Source organism: Chionomys nivalis, chromosome 3, assembly GCF_950005125.1.
Source record: "Chionomys nivalis chromosome 3, mChiNiv1.1, whole genome shotgun sequence".
In the NCBI taxonomy this organism is placed as follows: Eukaryota; Metazoa; Chordata; class Mammalia; order Rodentia; family Cricetidae; genus Chionomys; species Chionomys nivalis.
This window is the reverse complement of record NC_080088.1, coordinates 109,258,601-109,286,136: the sequence shown is the minus strand read 5'-3', so window position 1 is coordinate 109,286,136 and position 27,536 is coordinate 109,258,601. Positions and strand designations below refer to the sequence as shown.

The 27,536-nt window shown below is 44.5% G+C and overlaps 1 long non-coding RNA gene across 1 annotated transcript; it reads left to right on the top strand.

Annotated features, from left to right (window-relative positions):
• Positions 1–27: 27 nt before the first annotated feature.
• Positions 28–27,006, top strand: LOC130871083 (uncharacterized). Its single transcript, XR_009056819.1, has 4 exons — positions 28–240; positions 643–777; positions 25,766–25,833; positions 25,965–27,006. It is a non-coding gene; the product is annotated as an uncharacterized LOC130871083 (long non-coding RNA).
• Positions 27,007–27,536: the final 530 nt, after the last annotated feature.

Here is a 27,536-nt window from a genome sequence, read left to right as displayed (position 1 = left end):
CCTTTCCTCCCCGCCCCTCCCCGGGGCTGGCCGGCCTCGCGCGTGCGCACGCGCGTCTCCCACCCCCCCGCCCCCGGAGGCGTCTGGGTGTGTGGAGCGCGCGCGCGCGAGCGGGGCTCGGAGGCGCACCTGTGAGGTGTCCCCCGAGGAGCGGGCCGGTGGGCGCGCGGAGTCCGCGGCCTAGACGCGCTGCTCCGCCGCACTTGGGAGTGAGTTGGACCGGCCGACGCCAGTGCGTGTGTACGTCTGTCGGCTTTTCAGGACGGGGCGTGGGCCGTCGAGCGGGTCGGGGGCGGAAGGCGGTGGAGTCGGGGGTGAAGAAAAGGAAAACAACCCAGCTCTCAGCCGGGCCTGGGCCGTGGGCATGGCGGGAAGGGAAGGTCAGCGCGGCGCCCGCTGCGGCACAGGCCCGGGGCGGGCCGGGGCAAGGCTAGAGAGGCCCCGCGGGAGCCGGACTCCCGGGCCGGGCCCCATTGTTGTCGGGGCCGAGGCGGGCGGGAGCGCGGCAGCCCTGGGAGCCGAGGGCCGCGCCCTGGAGCGGATCCAGGCGGGTCCCGGGAGGGCGGTAATGGCCGCGCGCAAGCCAGGGCACGGGGGGCGCGGAGCGGCCGGCTGCAGGGCGCTGTGTCGTGTCGTTTCCAGCACCGCACGGTCCCGGCCGAGGTCGCCCAGCGTCCCGCCGAGGTGATGAGGACCTCCCCGCGGCCCCAGCAAGCCTGGCTGCTGCCGCCGGTCGCCTCCATTGTCTGACCACCGCCTGGGCCCGGCTCTCCGCAGGTAAGCCGGCCGGTGGTGCGCGTAACTCCTCTGCCGCCGCCGAACCCCAGGTGCCCCTCTCCCCCACGGCCTCCGCGCCGCTCTCCGCGGACTCGGCTTCTTTGTGAGACCTTGCTGGTCAGACTCCCCGCGAGTCGGTCTCGGGGATGCGCCTGCCCCGCCGGGAGTTTATAGTGTGCCTATTGCGACAAAGGAGTCCCGGGATTGGAAGTCACAGCCCTCCTCGCCGGGGACAGTGTGCGCCCTTTAAACCGTGTATCGTCTTAAAGGGGTGGGACCCTTCTAGAGGGGGAACCTCTGCTTATTCGGTAGGTGTGGAGTTTCCCAGAGCAGGAAAGTAGTGACCTCCTTGTCCCACTTCCATCCAGGTTAAGGTTTCAAAATTGCTCGTAGATGAGTGGAGAAAGATGTTTTCTTGTAAGGGTGAATGTAGTCACAGATGACAAGTCCGTTAGCCCGTCCCCATCGTTAACTAGTAGTATGCACGTGGTGCGTATCCTAGATTTTTTTCAAAATTATTTTGTGTGAGGGCTTTCCGTCATGTTGAGTACTAACTAGTTGTGCATTTCAGCTTTTTAGCATATAAGGCTTTAACTCGTTTATTCAGAGCAGTGGCCTAGCGCTCTAGAGTTTGGGTCTATCATTGCTTGTTCAGCCATGTCTCACAGCGATGGCATTTAAAGTTATTTTAAAGAAAAACATAAAAATCAAGAAAAAAACCTAGTGGTGTCCTATGGGAAGATGGAATTTTATTGGAGGGAGCCACAGAGCCATGCTAATTGTAGAATGGAAACATTTATGATGGGGGAGTTCCTTGGTTAGGAATGTACACTGGGGCAGCTCAGCCCTCCCCGAAGGACTTGCAGACTGTTCTTACCATGCCTGTGCCTGTGACCTCGAGGAGGACACTTAGAGCCTCTGTTTCTGTAATGGTCTGTCTACTCCACAGACCTCTCTGAAGAAAGTTAGTGTGTAAAGCAGTAAACAGACTAGTTTTGTTAGTCTCGGTGATACATAGCGCCCCCACAACTTGCAATGTCATTTGTACATTTTTTTTTCATCAGATGAGCTTAACATAAATTACTTATCACAGTCAACTTTGAAACTTTTAATTTTTGGTCCTGTTAGAATTTTTATGAAATGCAGTGCTGTGTTTCTAATGAATATTTTACAAGACACATTTTTTTCCTAATGCTTTTCTTTTCCTTAAAAACATAAAACACATTAATTAGTTGACTGGATCAGAGTGTCTGCAATCTGCTTAGCTAAATTCTTAGTTGGCCATTTGAACTTATTACTACATCCTCTGTGTGCTTTCAGATTACCTGTTAGTCCCTTTCGGGAAAAGGGACTCCTACTCCGGAGTCTGTAGGTATATCAGAAAGTTTACCAGCTGAGTTAATTAATGGTGAAATGGAAAACATTTCAAGATAAAAATCAATTCAGTCAACACCTTTTGTAGCTGTGGGGTTTTGTTTTTCATTCAGATTATATGTGCGTGCCTGTAGCAATTTGTCCTTGTTCTCTTAAAGTTTATAAGCTGTAGAGGGACAGGGTGAGAGATTAATCTCAGAACTGTGCATATAGACACAGACTAGGCTGTCTACTAGGAAAGCCAGGCAGCACTTGATATGAGACTGCTTCCAAATGAAGGGATAACATTTTAGATTGAGGCCCCAGATGACTCCTCCATGCCCCCCCAAACAAGATTTAAGCTGGGATTTGAGGGATGAGTAAGCCCTGGTGTCAGTGAAGTAGGGAATAATTTTCCAGCAGAGGAGCAGTGTGTAGGAAGGCCTGAAAGGGAGGGAAAGTTGTGCTCATTGTGGGAGCTAAGGCATTACTGTATGGTGGTTAAGGGGGGAGTGTAGCCTGAGGGGGGTGAGGTGGGGCCTTTACTCGGTTAGAAATGTGAGTTTTGAACAACTTCTCCGGGTGCCACGTGTGGAAAGTGGGGTGTGAGGTGGAGAGTTGTAGTGGGAAGGCAACACTGGACCTTTCGCTGTGCTCTTGGAGGGGTAACCTGTTCCTAACCTTCATGGTGAATTTACAGTTAGCCAAAATAGGTAGCTTGATTTTTTTTTTTTTTATAAAAGACCTTGTTTTTTTTTTTTTGTTTTGTTTTTTTGTTTTGTTTTTTAAGAGATGAGATTCAATAAAAGCAAGAACAATTTACCTACTCCAGGGCCTTCTAAGTGCCAGGCACGTTCTCTGTCATTGGGTCTATGTTCCCAAACAAAAGGCACTTTAAAACACACACACGTTTTCCAGGGGACCTGGATTCAGTTCCTGAAACTCACATGGCAGCTCACAGCTGTACAGTTTCTTCCCTCTTAGGGTACCAGGAATGCACATGGTACATGCAGGCAAAACATTCATACGTACAAGAAAAAAATTAAAGAACTGTTCAAATTTTACCAGTGATACTGTATATAAAATAATTTTTAAAGCATTAGACTAAACAAGTAGACAAATTGGCAGAAACCCCTGGCAGCTCCTGGGACCATCGATATGAGTGAAGCTCTGATAAGATCAGGAGGAGCTGAAGACAACCACAGGGTGTTTCTGTACTGCGGATAGTGTATTGGCTTTGGAAAGAAATACCCTGGATAGGTGTCTGTAGTGCACTATTGAACAAAGACACAGGCTTCCTTCTATTTTTGTAACATACAAAACAAAATAACTATGTGTTTGGATAAAAACAGAAAAATATCTAGAAGAGTCCATGGAAACTGTGATTGATTCTTCAGGCAAACACCGGAAGCCAGTTTCCCTTCTATGTGATTTGCATTTCTTGGTGTTTATATGAGCATTAACTTGTAGTGAAGAGGCTGTAAGTTCTGTCATCTAACACAGAAAAAAATTACTGTTCAGTGTTGAAGGGGTACTGAACAAGTGATATATTGTTATGTTAAATTGGCCATATAGATCAAGTGTCCACAGTCCTTGAGTTTTCTGACATGGGAGACATTAAATATAGTAAAAAGCTTTATTCACAAAATATGTAGAATGATCTTAAGGGTTTAATTGTAAAATGATGGTGATATATTTTCTAGATAATGCTGCCACTTTAAATGTATACCAAGGAAATACATTAAAAAGCTTATGACTGTTAAGTAAAGGGAAACCAGGACACACAGCTACAGACATAAATATGCAAAAATTTCAGTAATCTTCCACTAAAACCTGTGAATGGAAAAATGTCTATAAGAAATTAGATGAGAGCTGGAGCGATGGCTCAGAGGTTAAGAGCCCTGACTGCTCTTCCAGAGGTCCTGAGTTCAATTCCCAGCAACCACATGGTGGCTCACAGCCATCTGTAATGAGATCTGGTGCCCTCTCCTGGCCTGCAAGCATACATACAGACAGAACACTATATAGATAATAAATAAATAAATCTTTAAAAAAAAGAAATTAGATGAAAATCTTAAGAATTGTGGACTTTTGGGTATTATGGTTTTTAGCTACTTAAACATAAATCTCTCTTTTTTATAGTTACTAAAATGTATATTTACAATGGAACATTTAGTTTTACAAGTTACATTATATTGGGAACCTGTTAGCTGCATAATAAAAGATTGTGCTCATTCATTCCTTCATTCATTCATCTTGAAGCAGGGTCTCCCTGCGTAGTCCTGGCTGTCTTAGAATTTATTATGTAGACCAGGCCAGCCTTGAACACACAGAGATCCTCCTGCTTCTGCTTCCCAAGTACTGGGATTAAGGTGTGCACAATACTGCCCTGTTGCATGTTCTTTTAAAACCATAGATATTTGGAAATTGCAGTGCAAGTGGATGGGACTCATTGAGAAATTATAAGCAGAGTAAGAACAATTTAATGTTTTAGAAAGGTTCCATTAGAGTGGGGGAGGGAAGCAGGGAGGCTTTGGAAGAAATAGGTGAATCAAATTATATGTTTAGAGAAGCCTGGTGTAATAGAGGGTACAAGTCTTGGTAGATGAGGCAGATGGTGCCTGGGCTTCTGGCTGGGACACATGAAAAGATCTAAGAAGGTCCCACTTAGCAAGATAGGTGCAATAGTGAGACTTGGACTTAGACCTACTGAGTTGAGGGACTTACATACAGGTCACATAGTTTCTTCCTGGAGACTTTGTGAGCGTCCTTTGTTCTCTGAAGTGTAGTGCTCAGCTCTGTCATTGAAGTTGTTTCTCTGTAGTAATTTGTTTTTGAAATATGATTATACATTGCAAATTGTTTAAGCCAGGGCATGTCTGTACAGCTTAGCCTGCATTGTTGATGTCAGATGGAATTATTGCAGATGTTGGGTGATATTTGGTCAGTCTGGGATGCTTTGGGCATTAGTGGCCCTGCTTTCAGTTTTCATGATACAGTAGTGTGTCAGAGTGATTTCTGTAATGCTGATAAACTGATGAAGAAGGAAAAGGACATAGGCAGAGTAGCACTCTGGCCCTGCTTTTCCAGAGGGCTGTGCCAGCTTGGCCCTTAGAGCACAGATGGGGTTTGGGAGTTGGTCATTTTCAAGGTGAGCCCCATGTGGAGCACAGTGAAAACATACTGCACCAGAGATTGGTGAGTGTGTCTCAGAGGACAAAGCTTCTTTCTCCAAAGATACAAAAATTATCTGGGAGAGGAAGGAGGGTGGCATCATAGGAGAGACAGAGAGACAGAGACAGACAGACTGTTGATGTCAAGGTCTTTCTAAGGAGTGCAGCATGCAACTGAGTTTGTGAGTTTGTGTTCCGGCCTCTGTGGGTCAGTATGGCTGCACTGTGCCTGGTCTCCAACTTGTGTTTCTGTCTGGCTGTACTTGCTGCTTCATTTACTCCCTCTTCTGGATGTGACCTGCATTTTCCCATAATGGCCATGTCTGAAGGTGCTCCCAGTCTCTCCGCAGCTAACCTCATAGATACAGCTTTGCTGCACAGCTGTGGGTTTTCTGGGAGGCACCAGTGGCTTAGCTCAGTGTTGCTCCTCCACTCCTGTGTATGGGTCCATGTGCTGCGTCTACAGAGTAGTCCTTGAGTGTATGAGAATTTGTCTCAGTGTTAGAGGAAAAGTGACATAAGAATGCTCAGATGTCTCTGGAGTTGAAAGGAAATTTCAGAGGGGTGTGTGTGATGCTTTTAAATGGTCTAGAGATATGACAAATCTCTAGACAAAGGGAGCAGGGTGAAACAGTATTTCTCAGGTTGATGCTGGTAAGCCCAGGCTTAAGGGAAGGTCACATGTTCTTTTGGAGAGTGGAGGTGTGTATGAAAGAGTGGGGTTTTTTTTGTTGTGTGTGGGTTTTTTTTTCCTGTCAAGTGATTTTTTTGATCTTTTGAGAGAGCTGAGGGTTTGTGTGGGAGAAACAGAGCCTCGTATATCTCAGGCTGGCCTTGAGCTCACTGAGTAGCTGAGGATGATGTGTGCTGTTTCTGTGTGGTGCTAGCTAAGCATTCTGCCGAGTAAGCTACATACCCAGCCCTAGAAGAATAGAGGTTTTTAAACAAGTAAAATTTACTTTCAAAGATGGTGGAAAGGGTTCTGGGCTACCTGTATTTAGAATTTGTGTGCACCTGCTTCTCTTTGGAGCATGTAGTATTTCTCAGTAATGTTATTCCAAAGCTCACTTATTTTTTTCATAGCTCTGCAAGTTCACAAAATAACCATAACTCATTTTCACATCTAAAATAAGATGCAAAGTAGCATGCTCTGGCCGATGAGAAAGCAGTGGTAGCCAGAGGAGAGCTCTGTCCTTGGACTCTTTATCCCCATAAGTTCACAGTGAACCAGTGAGAAGTATCAGCAGCTTTTCTTCTGCAGAGCCAATGCTGCTGTTTCCCTGGTTTCCCAAATCATCTTCACATTTGTTCTTTAATGTGGTGCTGATGTGAAACACTCCAGAGTCAGCACTGCTGTCGGGTCTCTGTTAATCTGCCTGGTTATTTACTGTACCTTGTAATAGAACTGGGTGCTAAGCCTCAGCTGGAACCCAAGAGCCTGCATGAAACTGCGTGAATCAAGTGCACATTCCCAAGGTGTTTGGCAGTTAGAGGTTGCATCCCACCTGACCACCACCTGGGCTAAGCTCTGGACGTCTGAGCTCTCTCTGAGCTGGTGTTAGAGTGCCCTCTGAAGGTGCTGAGATGAATTTTTTTCTCTTGTAACAACCAAAATCAGGGCCAGATTGTTGAAACTGGCAAGGATGTGACCTGGAAATCAAAGTGAACTTGAGATGGGGTTACAGAGGCCTGTTAGGCCAGCTGGGGATGGAGGCGTTTCTGCGGGTAGGGAAGAAAGCTAGATAGGGTCGAAGGCATATGTCCTCTAGTAGCCTGTGAGAAAGAACAGAAATGGCCCCTAATTACTAGAGGAAAGTAGGTTTGATGTGTGTCAGCAGTACTGGATGGAAGGCAAGGCAGAAGTCAGTCCTTGAGCCCAGGTTGAGAAGGGTATCTGGCAACTAGAGAAGGAGGTAAGAGTGGTAAAGTGTGGCTTTTCCTTAATGGTTGTTAAATGCTGAAGAAGAGGAACAAACCAAGGGGGCATTTGCATGAGGTAGGGTGATGTGTGTGGAGGGTCCAGTTCACTGTGGGGTAATGCAGAAATGACTTGTGGGCTGTGGAATGTCAGTGCCTCGCTACATTACTGTTTTTACTGCACTAAAAGAAAACAAAACAAACAAACAAAAAAAACACCAATGGAGTATGAACAGATCTTCAGGGACTCCTATGTTTAGAAGGAAGGATTAAAGGAAATGATGACGGCATTGGGCAAGGCCAGAGAAGAAAGATTTTGAGGATTGGGAGCACAGATGTGTAGAATGAGGCCTCAGCAAGAGGAAGACTAACTAACAGCACTCTGCAGAGGCAGTGTATCTGGCTGGGAGCTAGCTGCCACAGAGGACAGGTGGGAGCTTGTTTGCACCCATACATTTTGTCCTATCTGAAGTGATAATTGCTTTTATTTTTATTGCAGTTTTCTATATTTTGTTTGCATATCCAGATGGAGCACACATCTGGAGACTAGAAGACAACTCCATTCTCCCTCCCCTTCTACCATATAGGTCCTGGGGATCAGACTCAGGTCATTGGACTTGGCAACAAGTGGCTTTCCCCATTGAGCCATTCTATAGCCCCTGGCCCTATGTTTTTACTGATCAAATGGGAGAGACTGTTCTGTCTCCCTGTTGTAGTTGAGAGAGTTCTTAAGTAAGAAAGAGCAGATGAGACCAAGTTTTGATGATTTGGGCAAGTGCCAAAAGTTAAGCCGTCCTTTCAGTGTACAGGACCATTTGCTGTCACAAGTGATATTTTCTCCTTTTTTGATGGAAATAATTGAGCTTCCCTCCTGGTGTCAGAGGCACCACCAGCAATATAGGATGGTGAAGGGGACAGGGGCTTGGATTATGAGTTAGCTTTGAGTGGCAGCAGGCTGTGAGGTGTATTTTGTACAGGAGCCCAGTAGGTAGAGACCATCTGGCTGTAGACACGTTCCTCAATACTGAACTGGTGTGCAGACTTTTGGAGACCTTTTTAGTTACTTGTTGCAGTACCAAATACAAGAAGCAGGTTAAGTGACGGGCTTATTTTGGCTCATAGTTTTAAAAAAAGATCCATTCCATTATGGAAGAACTTAGGGCACCTGTTGGCATTTCAAGCCGACAACAGATAGGAAGTATGGCTATACTATACAGCCTCAAAGTCTGTACCTAGTAATCCACACCTCCAGCCAGACTCCACCCTTCTCCAGTTTTCCAAATCAGGTATAGACTGATTAGGGACACAAACCCCAGTACAGGCCTTCCCTGTTGCAGTCAGCCTTCAGCAAACTCATGTCTTATGTTGTCATCATTATTTTCATCTATTGTATCCCCATGCTGCGCCCCCACCAAACTCATGGATCTGTGCGTTCCCTTGGTTTTCTATTGTCCATCCTAAAGCGTTGATCTTTGAAATGCTCACAGCTTGGAGTCTGTTCTGCCTGGAGGCTGAGATAGCCCTGTCATTCCAGAAGCAAATGTCAAGCTTGCTTGGTGGAGTAGACTTGGGAGACCCTACTTGTTTCAGTGATCAGAGAGCCTCCTGAGAAAGCTGCATCCTTAGGAGCATGGAGTAATTCAGTTGCAGAGAATAGAGATTCATTCAGCTCATTTTATAATTTATTTATTTGTATTTTATGTACATTGGTGTTTTGCCCACATGTATGTCTGTGTGAGGGTATCAGATCCCCTGTAACAGGAGTTATGGACAGCTGTGAGCTGCCATGTGGGTACTAGGACTTGAACCATGGTCCTCTAGAAGAACAGCCAGTGCTCTTAACCACTGAGCCATCTCTCCAGCCCCATTCAACCCATTTTAAGAAAGGGGTATTGTGTTGTCAGGATTCTTGGGACTCAGGACACCCTCAGGAACAAGGGCATTCTTTCAAGGACAGTTGACCTTGCTTGTCTTTTCCAAACCCTTCGATTCATTTTCTCTTCTGTTTTCAGCTTCTTGCTGATGGATTCACCTTCCTCCAAACTGGTTTACTGCTCTTTGTTGGACCCTCTGCAGCACTTGTATACTTGGTAATCTTACAGGTTCTTCTTTTGTATTCTCTCAGGGTTGTTTATATTCTGGAAAGATAGAGAAAATCTGATTTTGTTGGTGCTTTTGATACTGATCCAGACCCTGCCATAGGCCACAGTTAAGGTATGGAATCAGATAATTGTGTTTGCTCTCATGGGCTGAGAGGCACTTATGACTGATGTGCTCCGTCAGGACCCATATCAGAACTATGTGCAACTCCTCCTTTACAGCATGTCCCACAGCCCCCTTCTGTCTACAGAGAAGCTGGTGAAAAACTGTCCCTGATGTACTGAAGGTATTTCCTGTTTGCTTTGCCAGTAGAGAGCCTGTCCTTGGCGCTAACAGTCCCGTTTCTCCTACACATGAACACTACTGACAATGCCATGGCCACTTCTATCAGCAGTGTGGCTCTCCGCCTGTCATGTGTTTCTCTCCCTAAAGTCTCAGAACAGTTTAGCATCACCCCAAATTCACAACTTACAGGGTGAGTACATGTCTGATCTGAGTGAAAACATGATAGCAAGTTGATGCCGAAGTCCTCTGGTATCTTGTCCTACCTCCCAAGAAGACCTAAAAACAGACATTGAAGTTTCTACCCACGCTGCCGTGGATATGGGTCTATGGTGGGGAATAAGTGCAGCAGTTACAGTGACTGTATCCATCAATGATGAACCAACCCATCAAACTGTGAGCATTATTAAGTGCCCAGGCATTATTAACTTCATCCTGTTAGTACCTTGTAGGTCCTGGGGCCTTCATTTTAATTCCTTTCTTCACCTTCAAGTGAAAGTTGCCCAACAGGGAAGGTAAAGCCAGGCCAGGAGGCCCTCTGTTTGGTGTGTGTTTATCTTTAGTGCTTCTCTGGCCTTCCTGCCAGCCAACTCAACCATCCAGCACCAGTGACCTCCATCTTAGTCGGATATAGTTCATTGCAGGAGAATCACTATGATACTGAGGGGAGTAGTACAGACAGCCTTGCTTTTCTTCCCCATAGTTTCTTGAGTATTTACTTTCCTTCTTTGGTTTTTCATGTCTTGGATCCTGTATGCTTACAGAGACCTCCTGGTATGACTGGTTTGTCCTGTCTTGAGAGCTCATTCATAGTACCCAGTTCTTCAAAAGCGCCTATGCACCTCAGCATTCCATGATGTAAACCTGGTACTTTTGTCCTCTCTGTAACTAGTAGGACCTTAAGACTTCTTTTTATAGCCTTGCAACCACTGTGGCCCTGAGGACTCATTATGGTCAGTTTTTCCACTGCTTCACCATTTGTCCAAGATAGAAAATCTCCTTGGAGTATTTTATTTTTATGGTTTAAGTGCCCTTTGTGGGTAAGCCACTGAACATCTCTCCTTGTACCAGTCCTGAGTTCTGCTTACCCTGTCTTAGGTCAGGGTGCTCACTATTTGGCTCCTTGTTAGAGGACGTAGCCTGCTTGTGCTGTGTATGTGTGTGTGTGTGTGTGTGTGTGTGTGTGTGTGTTCACTTCTGTTTTGTTAAGTGGCCCAACTAAGGAGTTATGATCCAGGTATACCAGTAGCCAGTGCTAGGATCCCTGAGTCATGTGATTCATAGAGACAACAGAGAAATGGATATGGAAGGTGAGCTGGTGCTGAAGGAGGTCCACTTTCCACTTGCTAAAGACTGTCCCATCTCCTTACAACTGGCTGATCTGGGCCCATGCTGTTCTTCCGCCTTTCTGCTTTTTCTTGGCAGTGGTTGGAGCTTTCTGGCTTATTATCTTGGGGCCTGAGCTCATTTTGTCCCTTTGGCACTCACTACTGCTGCAGTGGAGGAAGAAAACTGGGTTAGTATGTGAGTCTTATCAAGAAAGGGAACAGATTTGGCCTACCTCTCCATCCTTTCTTTTTCCTTCCCACCATCTTGTAGTGTGCATAGTGTGCAGCACTCTGGAGCAGGCAGAGTGTAGTTACAGAAGGGGGCATTTTTATATTGTCATGCCCTGACCCTTACTAAGCCTTCTGGTCATACCCTGGGAGCTTCTATTTCATTGATTGCTTATTATGCTCTTCCTTCATAAGGACAGAGTAGATACCTCACCTCTTAAATGGATGATTGGGTGAGGTTGTGCCTGGCATGATCCCAGCAGTTTTCTTAACTCTGGTCAGCTATTCATGCTGAAGCTGATGGGGACACGTTACCAGTAGCAACAACATAGCTAATTAGTGTGAGACCAAGGATTTGAACTTGGATCTTTTGTGTATAATCCCTTTACCTTTCAGGTTATTCAGATGTTACATATACTACTAGGTAGAAAAGATAAGTTTAGTCCTTGTTTGTGCTGTCCCCCAAAGGCTGTCTTCTGTCCATTACATTGCTGTTTCTGTAGATGGTGTTGAAGAGTGAGGACAGTAGTGGAGCAGGGGGATAGACAAGGCCTTGGATGGAGAAGAAGTCTTCATTACTCAAGATGAGGTCATAGCCTTCAGGAACCTTTGCCCGTGAAGTAGCACTCTTGGCAGACACCAGACTCTGTTATGCACTAATTAAAGTACAGGAAATAAATAAGTATTTATTTAGCCACAACTGTGCTCTGGGCACTCTGATAAGCACTTTCCTCTTTGTTTCTTTCTGTAATTATCTCAGCCAGTCAGTGGAGATGTTATTATCCTACTGGTCAGATAGCCTGAGGTCAGCCAGGACCACTCAACAGGTGTCAGTGCCCAGGCCTCCTCCCAGCTGTGCCAGTTTCTAGGTCATTTCAGTAAGATTTTGCTGAGGGAGCTATACACACCCAGAGCTTTCCATCCTGTTCTTAGCACATGCACTCATCCTCACTTAGAAGAGAACTTGCCCTCATTCCCTTTATAATTGTCCATTTCTGGACCCAATTTCATAGTTTTTGTGGAAATTTCTAGTTTGAAAAATCAGACAACCTTTTCTGTCTTTTTTTCTTATTGGGCTTAGGCATCTGAAGTACAGCACCCCCAGAACAGAGTCAAGACATTTTGTCTTTATGCCTCTGAAAACCCACGGTCCAGGTACACTTCAGTCTGTTATGAGTAAAATCAGGGATCCTAGATATGGAGGTGTGTAAGGCGTGAAGAAAGAGAAAGAAGGGATGAGGTTGCCTCTCTGCTAGAAAGTCCTACAGTGGACCTCAGTCCATGGTCTGCAGTCATGCTGGGTGACTATCTTTTCCCAGTCGGTAGTGGCAGATCCAGATAATAAGGCAGCAAGAATGACGTCAGACCTTCTGCTAATAAGGGAACAAAGTTTTTACACTTTGATATGATTTTGAAAAAGGAGAAAGAACTTGCATGATGTCTCCAGTTTGGTTATAGAAGCCAACCCATAGTCAGATCCCCTTTTGACAAGTCTAAAAAGCAGCCTAAAGGTTTCAGAACCTAAAGGGAATTTTGAAACTCTTAGGGACGCATCTTCTGTTACAGTGGAAGCAGGATACTCAGAATCCATCAGGAGAAGCCAGCTGCTAAGGGAGCATTTGAATCTTTAATGACCCATTGCTGAGATACTGCCCAGTGGCAGCCAGCTCCAGAGGGACAAGACAGTCTTTAGCAAAGTAGAAAGTGGACCTCTAGTATTAGAAGTCCAACCATACAAAACAAACTCATGCAACCCCAGTACATGCTGGAACTAATCTGAGTTGGACTCATACCTACCTCTGACTATCTGTAGTTGGCCCTGAGGAGGAAAGAAGGCCTATTTTCCTTCTGTGACAGGACATCACCCTGAGAAAGGGTGGTTTGCCATCAGCTGAAGATCAGGTTTGGGGCACAAAGGTGCAAGCCTTAGCAGCTATATTAGAAAGTTGGGACAGCTGGTGAACCTTATAGGTGGGGCCTCACTGTGACATGTGGGGCAGTGGTCCAGGACACATCTGACGTGACTGATGAGAAAGAAGAGAACTGGTATCTTCAATTGGAGTGCCAAATGAAGTAAATATAAGGAGGACTCTGTAGCATAACCCTCCCTGGACAATGGAAAGGTGTCTTCTGGGCCGCTGGTACTGACAGAAACAAAGGAGACCCTGGCCAAATTTTATAGTCCTAGTCATTGAGTGGCAAGTCCTGCTGAGATTCTTCTAAGCAGATGGCTAAGTGAAGATGGATGTACCAGAGCTCTTAGCTAAGGCTGCTCCTTGGTGTTTGTTCACCTGCAGCTTTCTGCGGTGGTGGTGTTGATGATGGGAGGAAGGTTACCTGACTGTTGTGTGCCTAGACCTGGGGGAGGAGTCATCTGATGGGGGAGGGGGAATAGCATATAGGTCTCAGTACCAAATGGTCTTTTCATTGAATTTGATGAGATGGGGAACGTTGGAATTGTGCTTCCTCTCAGACCCGCCAAATTAGAACCTGGTGTATTTTGATCTCTGAGACTTCCTGATTGCTTTTGAGGAGGGCTACACTTGCTTATGAGTGGGGTGCCCATCCTTCAGGGAAGCAGCTTAGGAGCAAGTTTAGTAAGCTACTCCCACTTGGAAATTATACTCTGTTAAAACAGATACATTAGAATGATCTCAGGGGATTTGAGGTTGGTTTTCTCCCCCCCCCCACCGCCTTTATGTTGATAACAGTCTAATGGTAGGTATCAAAGAAGCACATGCAAGTTGTGCTTCTGTTCACATGTGCCCAAACCTCTTCCAAGGTGAGTTTTAGGTAGATTCTCAGCCCTTGGTGTCTCTGAGCCTCTTCAGGCTTGGAAAAATTATCAAAGAGCTTTAAAGTTCTATGGTCACAGGCTTTGATGTCTCCCATAATAGAAGTGAAAATTAAAAATTTACAAGAATGTTAATTCCAGGCCAGCGGGATGGCTCAACAACTAATGGTTCCTGTTCCAGTTCTGACCACCTGAGTTTGATCCCCATGATGAAGGGGAGAACTGATTGTTGCAAGTTGTTTTCTGATCTCTATATTATGCCCTTTGGCAAGCTTTAAATGTTTTATCACTGCTTAGAAATGGAAAGAAAATCCTTGAGGAAGGGCTGCAATTAGGATAGAGAATAGAAGCAAGGAAAAAAAAACTGTTCTCCATAGGATCCTATAGCTCTGGTATACTGTCTCTAACATTTGAGGATTTAGATCTTGGAGATAATGTGCATGAGGCCACAGTGCTAGTGAACTTAAGAACAGGTACCCAGATTTTAAGGTGTCTTTGGTATATGAGACACTGCCCATCCATCCTAAGGCTCATTGAATAAGAAGTTCTGTCCATGTGTAGTGAAGGAAGAACAAAAGAATGCCCTGGACATCAGGTGGAAGATATGAAAAGATTTACAAGATTTCAGAGCTGGGGTGCTTGCTCTCAAGAACAAGCTTGAACGTACCACACTATCTCTGCAGAGCCTGCTGGTCCTGAGAAGGGCTTCAAGCTTCTCTGAGCTATATAATATTATTATTATTATACATACATACATACACACACAGGCATACATTGTTTTGTCTGTGGTTGACATTGGCACTTGGGTCAGATTTAAGGAGTAGATTAGGGCAGTGGGCTGTAGTGGGAAGAATGTGCATCATGAGGAGTGTTGGTGACTGCTTCCACTCAGGCCACTTAGACACAACACCAGGCCTAGAGCACTGCTGTTCATCTTGTGTTCCCAAGACAACACTTGTTTGGGTCTTGTGGATGGCGATACGGCAGTGCCACCTGCACTGTATCCATGGCATACATACTATGTCTTGGCCACACTCTTTGTCCTGCTGCTATCAGCTACATGGAGGTGGGGAGAACTACTCACTGTTTATGGAACTTTGTTTCCTGGAGAGTGAAAATGCTAGAGTGGAAAGGGGGTAGTTAAGGGGTTTGTGAGTGTTTTCTTTTGGAGGAAAATGTTAATGAGATGCTCTACCCATTCCCTCTGGGTGCATAGGCAGGAGGGGAGTCCAACTTTTAGAATGAGGCAGGCTTGGGAGAAGGATGGATCCTACAGAACATACACATCACTAACAGAGACATCCATTTTGTGTACTGTCCCCAGATGAAGCAGGGCTCCCAATAGTGTGCCTTTTCCTTCTTTAGTAGTTTCTCAGGCTTCTGTCATAAAGTGCTGTGGTTATTCTTTCTGACTGCTGTGAGGTGATGGTGGCCCCACTCCTTCAAGAGCCTCAGGGAAGCTACAGTTTTGTCTTCTCCAGTGTCTGGGGGCAGACAATAGCCTTGATAAGCCTTGGCTCTTGTTCACATCTAAGTCTCTGCCCTATTTGCCTTTGTGCCTGTAAACATATCACACTTTAAAAACCAATAGGGCCACCTTCATCTATTAAATCTTCATCTTAACTAGGTGAGGACCACATCTCAGCCTGTGTCAAGAATGAGATTGGGGAGATGCCAGTGTATGCTTCTTTTCCTTTCCTTTCCTTTCCTTTCCTTTCCTTTCCTTTCCTTTCCTTTCCTTTCCTTTTCTTTTTCCTTTCCTTTTTCCTTTCCTTTTTCCTTTCCTTTTCTTTTTCCTTTCCTTTTTCCTTTCCTTTTTCCTTTCCTTTTTCCTTTCCTTTTTCCTTTCCTTTTTCCTTTCCTTTTTCCTTTCCTTTTTCCTTTCCTTTCCTTTCCTTTCCTTTCCTTTCCTTTCCTTTCCTTTCCTTTCCTTTCCTTTCCTTTCCTTTCCTTTCCTCTTTCCTTTTGTTCTGATGGTTCTTGAAGAGTGTGGGCACTTGGTCCTGCAGTTAGAGCAAGGGGTTCTGTTACTGAACTGTGGTCGGGCTACATAGGAGGGGGGCTCAGGACCAGAGTGGGTGTTAAAGGAAAAGCCACATGGAGGAAGGAGTAGGAATTTCAGGAGCAAGGTCCAGAAGATTCTGAGAAAACAACATTGGTGGGGTGTTGAAGTGGAAGAGTGTGTCCCCATCACAGAATTCAGAGTAGTGTGTAAATGAGAAATAAGAGCTAGATCATATTTGTCTAAAGCGCTTGCTCCTCTAAGACTGCAGTCTCTCCTGAGGTGTCCCATCTTGTATTCCCTGCTGTCAGTCTGCCCTTTGGGACTAGCTCTTAGTGCCTTCCTGTCTCTGAAAATAGAGACATTACCACCTGGGTTCTTAAAATGGGAATGGTTTTATTTCCTTGAAACCTAGTTCCACAGAGAATTCCTGTCATTTCACATGGAGTGTGTCTTGCTGGTGGGAGCTTCTGACCAAGGTCCTGCTTCTGTTCCACCCCCTACCTTCCCCACACTGAACTCCTTCCCTGCTAGTCTTCCTGTGGCTATCTTGTCTAGGGGTTTCAGCTTAGAAGTGCTCACCATCTGTGTTCCTGGGGGAAGACCTCTCCCAGAGCCTAGTCAAAGGATTCTGGGATTGACATGTGTGCTGCAGTCCTCATATTCTCTAGAGCAGGCACAATGCCTGGCCCTAATTGGATGTCCATGGAACACAGTCCCGTGTGCATGTGTCTAAGAGGTTAGCAACAGGACTATCATCTCTTCTAGGCTGGCAAGTATGATTACAGCCACTCATCAGCATGCCCTGAGGGATCCAGGATTCAGATCTTCCAGCACAGCCTTCCAGATCTCAAAGCTGCTGTGACTCATTGCACTTCCCACCCATGTATCACCATCTTTCTTGGAGTCCTACCCAGCTACTATGACACCATTTGCAGCTGTCATTGAGAAAGGTGATCCAGTAGCTGTTTCCCTCTGCAGTGTGAGAAGTGCTTTCTGAGAAGTGCTGGGGTAGAGAGATGGACAACATTATCTGTTTTTCATTTTCTTTCCCCAGAAGCTACTCCTAATGCTTTGGATGGCTGATTATGTGTATATCACATACTCTGTGGGTCTGGCTCTGAGTGAGGTATGATGGACATGTCCACAGTCCTTGACCTGGAGAGGCTACTCCCACACTCAGAGTGCTTCATGGGCACTCTGTCTAGAGTAAGAGTTGCTGGTACTTCAGAGCACCCACAGTTAGAGATCTACAGAAAGCTTGAGTGCTTTTCAGTTCCTTAAAAGGATCATTTTTACTTGACTTATGAGTAATAGGGTCCCTGTCTTGAAATTGCTGCCAATGTTTCTGAACAGTCCCATTTTAGATGTCCTCGGGAATGTGAACCTTGAGCGGAATTGCCCGAGGAAGGAAAGACTACAGTCTGCATGGGGGCAGGGAGAGAGAGAGAGTATACATGTACATGCATATCCTGTGTAAGAAGTCATTGTTATTCTCTGGACATGTGCAGAGGGGGTTGGCTGCAGGTCCAGGGGGTACATGTAGCTGGTGCAGTAGCTGCCTACCAAGTTTGGCAGAAGCCGCAGACATTTCCCAGCTGGTGGGAGGCTCAGAACAGTAACAGTGGAAACATGTTATGTCCTATATCAGTGTGAGACGGTAGAGATCTGGATGGGTAGGCATATACTTCTGCAGTTTGTCCTTTTGGTGAATATGTTAGAAAAACCCCATCTTGCGGAAAGCTAGCTGTCAGCATTTCTTCACTAGCACCTGAGTGGTTGCGCCCTAAAGATAGACCTACAGGTGATCTTTTCTCCTGCTTTAGAACAGCCGGTGCTGTCTTGTAAGGTGAAGCTGAGGATTTAGGTGGAGAGGAACCAGAAAGGAGAGTCCCAGCAGTGTGTTTGAAAGAGCTAGCTGTGGAGTGTGAAGGACTGCAATTAGAGCTTGATTATTACAGGACCATGTAAGCTGAGACTCCTAAATAGAAGGGACTTGGAGAACAGAGCTGGCAGGAAAGCAGGTAAGGGTTGACAGTGAATCGTAGAATGACTGGATCACTGAGAGAGAATGTTAGCAGGAGTACTTTAGACCATGTTAGTCATGACAAGTAAAGGCTATGGGATGGGGACTATTCCTTGTTGGGAGGTGGGCACACTGGAGCATCCTGAGTCCAGAGCTCTTTAGGGAATTTGTGCTGGCTCTTCGCTGGCAACTGCTGGGGGTTGAAGAAATTCTAGAGAACAGACAGGAACACATTCTATAGAACCCATAGAGGGAATAAACCAGAGTGTCAAATAGAGGTTAGCAGCCTGGGTGCTAGTAGAGGCTCTTGTCGTAGGCACAGGGGAACTTGTGAAAAGAGCATGGTGTGCTGTGAATTAAAATACTAGGTGAGTGTATATCCAGGATTTTCAGAAAAAATAGGGAGACTTAGTGTCCGTTTGAGATTTATGATCCCAGATGAAGTCTGATGACACTGTTTTGGTGCTCAGGATCATGTGCAGACAAGTAGAAAATGGTTTTGGAAAGACTGAGACATTGCTCAGAGTGACATGAAAGTTAGCAGTTAAGTGTGAGACCATGGTGACCCCAGGAAAGTTGATTGGCATGAGTTTTTGAGCAGAGTTCCAGGTAAGGGCAGAGCCTGGGTGCCACCATGGGTATGGTGGTAAAGCAGGGGCACTGTGGGAACTGAGCTAGAATAGGAAGTGGGAAAGGAGTCAGCCAATATTTCAGTGGTAGGACCAGAAATGGTTAGGAGACTGGAGATGCTGTGAGCAGAGGTGACATCATAATGTTCACTAGGCAAAATATTGGGATGGGGATATTTGTGGGCAAAGGACATTTCAGTCTTGATGGACAGACAGAATGCTGGCAGACACAGAGGCTAAACTAACCTTATCTCCTTTGTCGTGTGGGATGCTATGTGTATGACCAGGTTGCATGAATTACTCAATTGTAACTGTTCACTCAATTTGGTAAATAACCAGGCCAGCTTAAAGATAAACAATTATATTTTTAATTGTTATAAGGGGAAACTCACACCGCAAGAACGGGAAGTCCAAGTTCGTGTCCGGCAGAAATCACCCAGAGAGAGTGCGCACCTGGTCCGTTCCAGTTTTTTTCCTGGGCTCCAGGTAGCCACGCCTTAACTAGGTTCCATTTCTTAAAAGTGATTGGTTAACAGAGCTTCCGCCATCACCTCCCCCTTTTGTCTAAGCAAGATCGATCCAAACCCAATACAACTATATACAATAGGAACAGATACCGAATATAAAATTACAAACAACATAAGCAATATTAAGCAAGGAACACATAACAAAAGTTTTACTAAACATTCTGTTTCAAGGAGTCTAAATCTTGCATGAGAATTAAGCTTGGCTAAATCATGAGGAAGGTAACTACAACTATCTAACCTTCAACCCCATCGAAGATCTGAGAAGGGAAACAATATTACTTGAGTAAGCAGAAAGTGCAGTCAAGCAACTTCCAAAATGTGCAACAAATGACAGAGACAACTGGCTACTTGAGCAATCACCCAAGTCTCATTTGCAACGTTGAAGCAGCCAACTTTGGCTAAGGCCTAAAATGACTGACAGGCCATTTTCAAAGGCAAAAAGCTTTTCAAAACTATCTTACCCTGTCTTGGCAGGATTTGACAGTCCTGTTTTATCCATTTATGGATACTGTGTATCTTTGTCAGTGGTTGAGGTATGGGCATTTCTTTGCCCAAAGGCCAGTTCTGCCAAGAAGAAAACAAGCTCCAGGAGTGTCTTTGGAGCAATTATGTCTCACGTCAACAGAACTCTAAGTTATTTAAATGCCATTTTTTTTACAGTTCTTTGAAGTGGTTGAAGATTATCTGTCTATGCAGAATATAATCTCTTTGTATCTAAAGAACCTGATTAGTCCAACTATAAGTATGATAAACATGGATGACTATTGATCTATAATTCTTAATACCTATATAACTTAAAGACTAAGACAATAAACAACTGTGCAATAAATGAGGACAATGACCTCCAAATGTAAACAGTGTATAAGTATCTTGATCAGAGGTAGAAATGTACACTGCAATATTGTAAATATATATCAATATATAAAAAATGTTTTAAACAGGGGTAGAAGCATACATGCATACAGTATTCAATATTATTTAACTTTGTATCAATATATAAGAATCTAGCCGGGCGATGGTGGCGCACGCCTTTAATCCCAGCACTCGGGAGGCAGAGGGCAGGCGGATCTCTGTGAGTTCGAGACCAGCCTGGTCTACAAGAGCTAGTTCCAGGACAGGCTCCAAAACCACAGAGAAACCCTGTCTCGAAAAACCAAAAAAAAAAATATATATATATGTATATATATATATATATGTGAATCTATACCAATGTAATTGTCTATAAATAATAACTCACAAACCAATCTATCGCTTTTTGACAGCAGGCATGGGACTTTTTAATTTTCCTGGCATGACATGTCCTTCACAGTAACTGGGAATGACCAGACCACATTCGTCATGGGGGCCTGCAAGAGGCCCCCCACGGTGTTTCCCGATGGTATCGGGTTGCCTTGTCTATCTTTCATTGAACTACATTTATTGGTTCAATGTCGGCCTTTGCCATACCTCCTACATACACCTGAAGACTGAGTCCTCCTATTTTTGTCATTCCCAGAGGAAGCATTATTCTTAGAAATCTGTAGTCTACAATCCCTTTTCATATGTCCCATTCTACCACAATTAAAACATTTGGTATTTTGATGTCTTCTCTTACCATTGGAAATTGCTTTTTCTACCCAAGCTTCAGTACCATAGTCAAGTGTCTTGACATTTATTGTATGCAAGACCCATTTATCTATGGGTACTGATCTGATCTTTAAAGGCCCCAGGATCCTTTCACATTCTATGTTGGCATTCTCATAAGCCAAAGATTTAATTATTATACATCTAACTTCTGGGTCAGTTACCCTATTTGTACAGCCCTAGTTAGTATTTGCAAAAAGTCACTAAGGTTCTCTCTGACCCTGTTTAACCCTAAGGTATGATTTAACTCTCTTTTCTGGTTCCTGAATTCTGTCCCAAGCCTTTAAAGCTGCTGTGGTACATAGGGACAGGGTGTGGTCATCATAAAGAGCTTGATCCTGAGGATCAGAGTAAAGTCCTTTACCTAGAATTTGATCTAGGGAAATCGCAATTTCTTTTGTTTTTTCTTGTTGTTCTAAAATTCTTGCTTCCTCTTGAAGAAAGCATTTCCAATGCAATTGTGGCCTATTTTCTAGTACTGCTGATATTAACTGAGCCGAATCATGAGGTTTGGCATTGTTACTGAAAGCCCAGGTTTTGACCATCTTCCTAACAAAGGAAGAATGTAGTTCGTTAGCCACTTTTAATTTCTTTTAGATTAGTCATACGTATGGGTTCCCATGTATGTTCCTTGACAACCTTTAGGGTATTTGGAGCCAGATACTTTTTTTGATGTTACTACTGGAAAGGCAGGTAGAACTCTGGGGAAGCTATCCCAGAGATTTTTATGCAATGACGAGGTTAGATTTTTGCCTTTTTACCTTTTGCTCCTGGTCATCAAAGTCAATAATTCCCTCAGTCTTTTTAAATCTGTTTACCACTGCTTTTTGTAATGTGTGGACCTCCTGTCCAGTATTCTGCTCTAATGCCCTCATTGAGGATTCCAAGGTATGAAGTCTGTCCAGTAGAGATAACATCTCATCCTTGGACATAATCTTCATGGCATGCATATTACCTTTTTGGAGAGACATTTTATCAGTCAGTCTGTCATACCCCTTTGACAGAGTCCGATTAATACAATCAACCGTGTGAATTCTCTGAAATAATGTTTCAGCACCCACTGTCATGGACTGGGTTTTATGTGCCAAATCAGCTTTTCCAGAGTGCTGAATCTCTTTAAATGAATTACTTTTATGTGCCAAATCAGCTGTTTCCTCCTCCAGAGTGCTGAATCTCTCTTTAAATAAATGACTTTTATGTGCCAAATCAGCTCTTTCCTTCTCTAGAGTGCTGAATCTCTAAATAAATTATTATCAGTCTACCTTTTCCAAAAATATCCCAGTTGACCGAGTCTTATTAAGTAAAGTTCTAGTATCCTCCTTCATATGTGCAATCTCTTTTTTGAAAAGTTTGTTACCAGTCTGTATCATTTCTAAAAGCACCTCATTCGACTGAATTTTGTTATTCAAAGTGTTTGTATTTTCCTTTAGATGTATGACCTCCTTTTTAAGAAGTTTTGTACCATGTTTAAAAGTACCTCAGCTGACTGAAAATTGTTTGTCAAGGTGGTTGTGTCCTTTTTCAGATTTCCAATTTCTTTCCTAAGAAGCCTGGATTCAGTCTGTAAAGACTGCATCATTTTTCTATTGTCAAACCATATTTTTAAGAAAAAAATATTGAGGACAAAACTAAGCTCTAGAAATAAGAATAGTGATGTAGAAGAGGCATCATATACATCTTGTAAGACCTCACACATGGTATAAGTGAAAAGGCTATTGAAACCTTGGATGGTTAGATTGTCCGACATACTGTCCTGGAACTAGCTCTTGTAGACCAGGCTGGCCTCGAACTCACAGAGATCCGCCTGCCTCTGCCTCCCGAGTGCTGGGATTAAAGGCGTGCGCCACCACCTCCCGGCCGTATTGCTCTTTTTAAATCAGTAACTTATGAATTATATTTAGAATAATAAAGCTCACCTGTGGCTTAATCAGCTGGAGTAGGTGCAATAACCGTTACCTGCCAGTAGGTGTCGCGGCGCACTTGAATCCACGTGCTTGGTTTAGGTTAAATGCTGAAAAATATGCTTAAATCAAGAAATTTTTTAGTATAAATCAGAGACTGTGTTCTGTGAAAGTCTTTGCCTTTTCAACAGCCACACGAGACAGTCGGCAGAGGGAGGCGGGCACCTCCCACTCTGGTGGCAGTGGCGGAGCTGGGCTGGGTGCAGGCTCCTCAATAGTTGCCCTCAGTGGGCGTGGCTGCTCTGGACACAGCTCCTCAGCCCTTTTTGCCTTGGCCTCCGGCGTCCTCACACTGCCTGAGTTTCTGTGAGTTCAGAAAAAAACTAGACCCCAAAATCAGCCAGTAGCGGCTAAACAGGACCACTGTGTGGGAATTCTATGCCGTGGCTGGCCAGATCCACCAAAGAATCAAGCAGCCCCACTTTGAGCACCACCTGTAACTGTTCGTTTGATTCGGGAAATAACCAGGCTAGCTTAAAGATAAACAATTATATTTTTAATTGTTATAAGGGGAAACTCACGCCACAAGAACGGGAAGTCAGAATTACACTGTGTCTGGTAAGAATCACCCAGAGAGAGTGCGCACCTGGTCCGTCCCAGTTTTTTTCCTGGGCTCCTTAACTAGGTTCCACTTCTTAAAGGAGATTGGTTAACAGAGCCTCCCCCATCACTCAACTGAATTGTGAGAGTGCTGATTTGTGTCTTTCTCAGGACTTGATTACAGCAGTTGTATATGCAGAGGCCTCTCAGGCTTTTTATGAAAATTTCAGGTGAATTTCAAAGTAAACAAGGGAAAAAATGGACTCCTAGGAATCTGAATGGCACCTGCTGCATGTTCTTATTTCTGGTCATTCCCAGAACTAGTCTCTGATTTGACTGCAGATTACCTATTGCTGTTGGTCTTGGCAGCCTGAACACGTGTGCCCTTTTTTCCCCAAATAGAACAAAGCATACAGCACCGTAGTCTTTAGCTCCCAGAGCCAGCTCCTTCTAAAGGCCATATACATTATCTCAACTTGTAAAATAGATGTAAGCCGTGTTGGGGCCTGTGTGCCAGGTCTGGTGCTAAGGGAGGATGTGTCTAAATCCCTTTCTTTTCATTTTATTCAGCATATGTACCTCACTCAGGTTTCCCAGCTTTGGAAAACTATAATTTTCCTACCTCTATTCCAACTGCCACAAACAGGGTAATAGCTTGTCTATACAGCCTGGTTCAGGTTTCTCTGCCTGCTTCCTGGCAGCTTACCCCAGAGGTTCAGCTTGACCTGGACAGTGATCTCTGCCTTGTTGTGAGGATCTCACAGCCCTAACACTTTGACTCAGAGCAAACCAATTATTTTTGCCATCTCTCTGTTGACATTTTGGTCACCCACCATGTACTCTATATATGAAGCAATTGTTAAGTGTCATTTTAGGGGCCCGTAGAGATGGCTCAGTGGTTAGGCACTCTTATTGCTCTTCCTGAGAACTGGGGGTTAGTTCCCAGCACCCACATCAAATAGCTCCCAACCACCTGTACTTCTTAACTTCAGAGCTTTTCCTAGCTTGTGCACACATGCACGCACACGCACACACATGGCATGTATACACATAGCCATTAAAAAAACAAAAACCTTTTTAGAAGTCTCCTGTTTTATGGAGCCTTTTTAAGAGTTGTGGAGATGGCTCAGTAAGTAAAAGCAGATGTTTAAATCTGTAGAACCTTGATAAAGTTGAGTATGGGCACGAGCATGCTATGTGTGTTTGTATGTTGTGTGTCGCTCATACAGTGAAATGGGAGGTGAAGACAGAAGACTCCCTACAAGCTCCCAGGCCAGCTAGCCTGACAGCGCATAACGACAAAACAAAAGTCTGTCTCAAACAAGGTGGAAACTAAGGACCAACTCTTGAGGTTTTTCTCTGACATCATGTGTGCCATGTCACATATATGCACACACATGCATAGAGAAAGAAAGACTTATTGATGTCATTTTATTCATTAATTGATGTATCACTGTATAAAATATATGAGAAAATGTATGATGAAAAGATTGCTGACATAGCCTCAGATAATTCCCAGTGAGTGTATTGGGGATTTTGCTTCTTTTGTTCCCTCCTCATCAACCTATTTTTGTCCCCTCTACTATCAGAAGCCTCAAATAAGGCAGTGGCAAATGTTTTCCCATCTGCTCTCTAGAATGAGACAGCCCTAGTGGGGTATGAGCAGGAGTCCTAAAGGATCATGGACATGCTTAGCAAGCACTACCAGCCAGAGCATGGTGGTAAGCCAACATGCCAAGTTCACTCCTCAGTACTCACATTCCAGTACAGGAGGGTTCAAAACCCAGGGAAACAAAGAAAATAATTACAAGTTGTATGTGCTTTGAAGAAACCGAATAAGATTAACTGCTAGGGGCCTCCTTTACTTAGGGAAGTGGGAGCTGACACGGCTCATGGGAGAGTGGATCCAACCTTGGGAGCAGTATGGAAAGGCCATAATGCAGGCTGAAGTTGGGTTGTGTGGGAACTGAAGAGAAAAGCCAAGCACAGAAATCAGAGAGGACCAGGCAGGCCATGCAAGGCTTCAGTGCCAGGGTAAGGTTCGGAAGCTCTTGATTAGCATGCCAGGAAGACCTTATGAATGGTTCAACTAGGGAATATTTGATACTGATATGCTGTATCTTCTTTCTCATATGTGGGGTCAATCTTTCAAAGCAGAAATACTTTTTTTTTCCTGGATATTTTGGTTTTTTGAGAGAGGGTTTCTCTGTAGCTTTAGAGCCTGTCCTGGAACTAGCTCTTGTAAACCAGGTTGGCTTTGAACTCAGAGATCTGTCTGCCTCTGCCTTCTGAGTGCTAGGATTAAAGGTATGCCCCCACCATTGCCCGGCGGAGATACTTTTTCTTGTTCTTCTGCAGGACAGCTATTCTTTGAATTTGCTTATGGGTCTTGGGAGGAATTCTCTTTTATCACATTTTCCTTGATGTTCAGATAATTGATAAGCTGTAATTGATCACATACTTGGCCTAGAACAGGAGCGTGATATCTTCAAATTCTCTTCTCAGACCTGCAAGTCCAAGAGACATCATCCCGCTGGAAGATAAGAGAGCTGCCTCTTCAGGATTGAAAAAAGGTGTGTGTGTGTGGTCATCTCCCATTCCCCTCTGTTCCAGTAAAGTAGTATTAATCCTGAAATCAGTGGATATTTCTGGGCAGAAAGGACATTGCATGTTGATTATTGTTTGATTATTGTTTGTATTACAGAACCAGCGTGCTACTCTATAGAGTTCCCAAGAGCAAGACTGGCTGTACTTGGAGCCAAGGAACCTTCATGCTGTCAAGGCCTGCCATCTGATGGGCAGAAGGCAGAGTGACATTCTGACTCAACTGAAGGTGCTGCCAGGACTCACCATCAGCTGGCACCTTCTGCCCTGGGGAAACAGATCACACTACACAGGCTTTGTTTTATGAGTAGAAGAGTACTGAACATCAGAAAGACTCCAGGGGTTCAAAACAAAGGCTTACTCCTTCCTGCCCCTGGAATGTTGACTGCAAGGGATCTAAAGGAAAGAAAGCTCTGTGCTGGTGAGCTGTGGGATTCATATGAAAGTCACTGTGACTTTGTAATCAGTAAGAGCTCTGAGTGAGGAACACTATGCAGGAAGAAGCCTTCCACAGAAAGACAGGCAGGGAGAAGTTGAGGTTGATGGTAAGCTTGCCCAATAGAGCAAGCCTGAGATAGATTGCCAAGATGGCAAAATAATAGGCTTTATGAAGTAGCAGTCCTGAAACTCATAGTTGTAAGGACACTTTCTTCTCTAAGTCACGATACCAAATAGGAAAAATGATCTACAAGTGCCCCATGTGCAGGGAATTTTTCTCTGAGAGAGCAGATCTTTTTATGCATCAGAAAATCCACACAGCAGAGAAACCCCACAAATGTGACAAGTGTGATAAGGGTTTCTTTCACATATCAGAACTTCATATTCATTGGCGAGACCACACAGGAGAGAAGGTCTACAAATGTGATGACTGTGGTAAAGATTTTAGCACGACAACAAAACTTAATAGACATAAGAAAATTCACACTGTGGAAAAGCCCTATAAATGCTATGAGTGTGGCAAAGCCTTCAACTGGAGCTCCCATCTTCAAATCCACATGAGAGTCCACACTGGCGAGAAGCCATATGTCTGCAGTGAGTGTGGGAGGGGCTTCAGTAATAGTTCTAACCTTTGTATGCACCAGAGAGTTCACACTGGGGAAAAGCCCTTCAAATGTGAAGAGTGTGGGAAGGCTTTCAGGCACACCTCCAGCCTCTGCATGCATCAAAGAGTCCACACTGGAGAGAAGCCCTATAAATGTTATGAGTGTGGGAAGGCCTTCAGTCAGAGCTCCAGCCTCTGCATCCACCAGAGAGTGCACACAGGGGAGAAGCCCTATAGGTGTTGTGGGTGTGGGAAGGCCTTCAGTCAGAGTTCCAGCCTCTGCATCCACCAGAGAGTGCACACAGGGGAGAAACCTTTTAAGTGTGATGAGTGTGGCAAGGCCTTCAGCCAGAGTACAAGCCTTTGCATCCACCAGAGAGTACACACCAAGGAGAGAAACCATCTCAAGATATCAGTTATATAAAGATGTTTTGCTAAGAATTAAAAATTTTAAACCCATAAGTGCCACTAGGAAGGAAACCCCAAATCTACCTACACTGACCCTGAGAACATCTACAGTAGTCCCCAGAAAAATATTCTTTCTGAGGAGGTTTTGGTGAGGTTGTGATTTTCTGAACTTGGAATTCTTTGAATGTGCCCAAGATGGAGGATTGTGTCCCTGTCACAGGT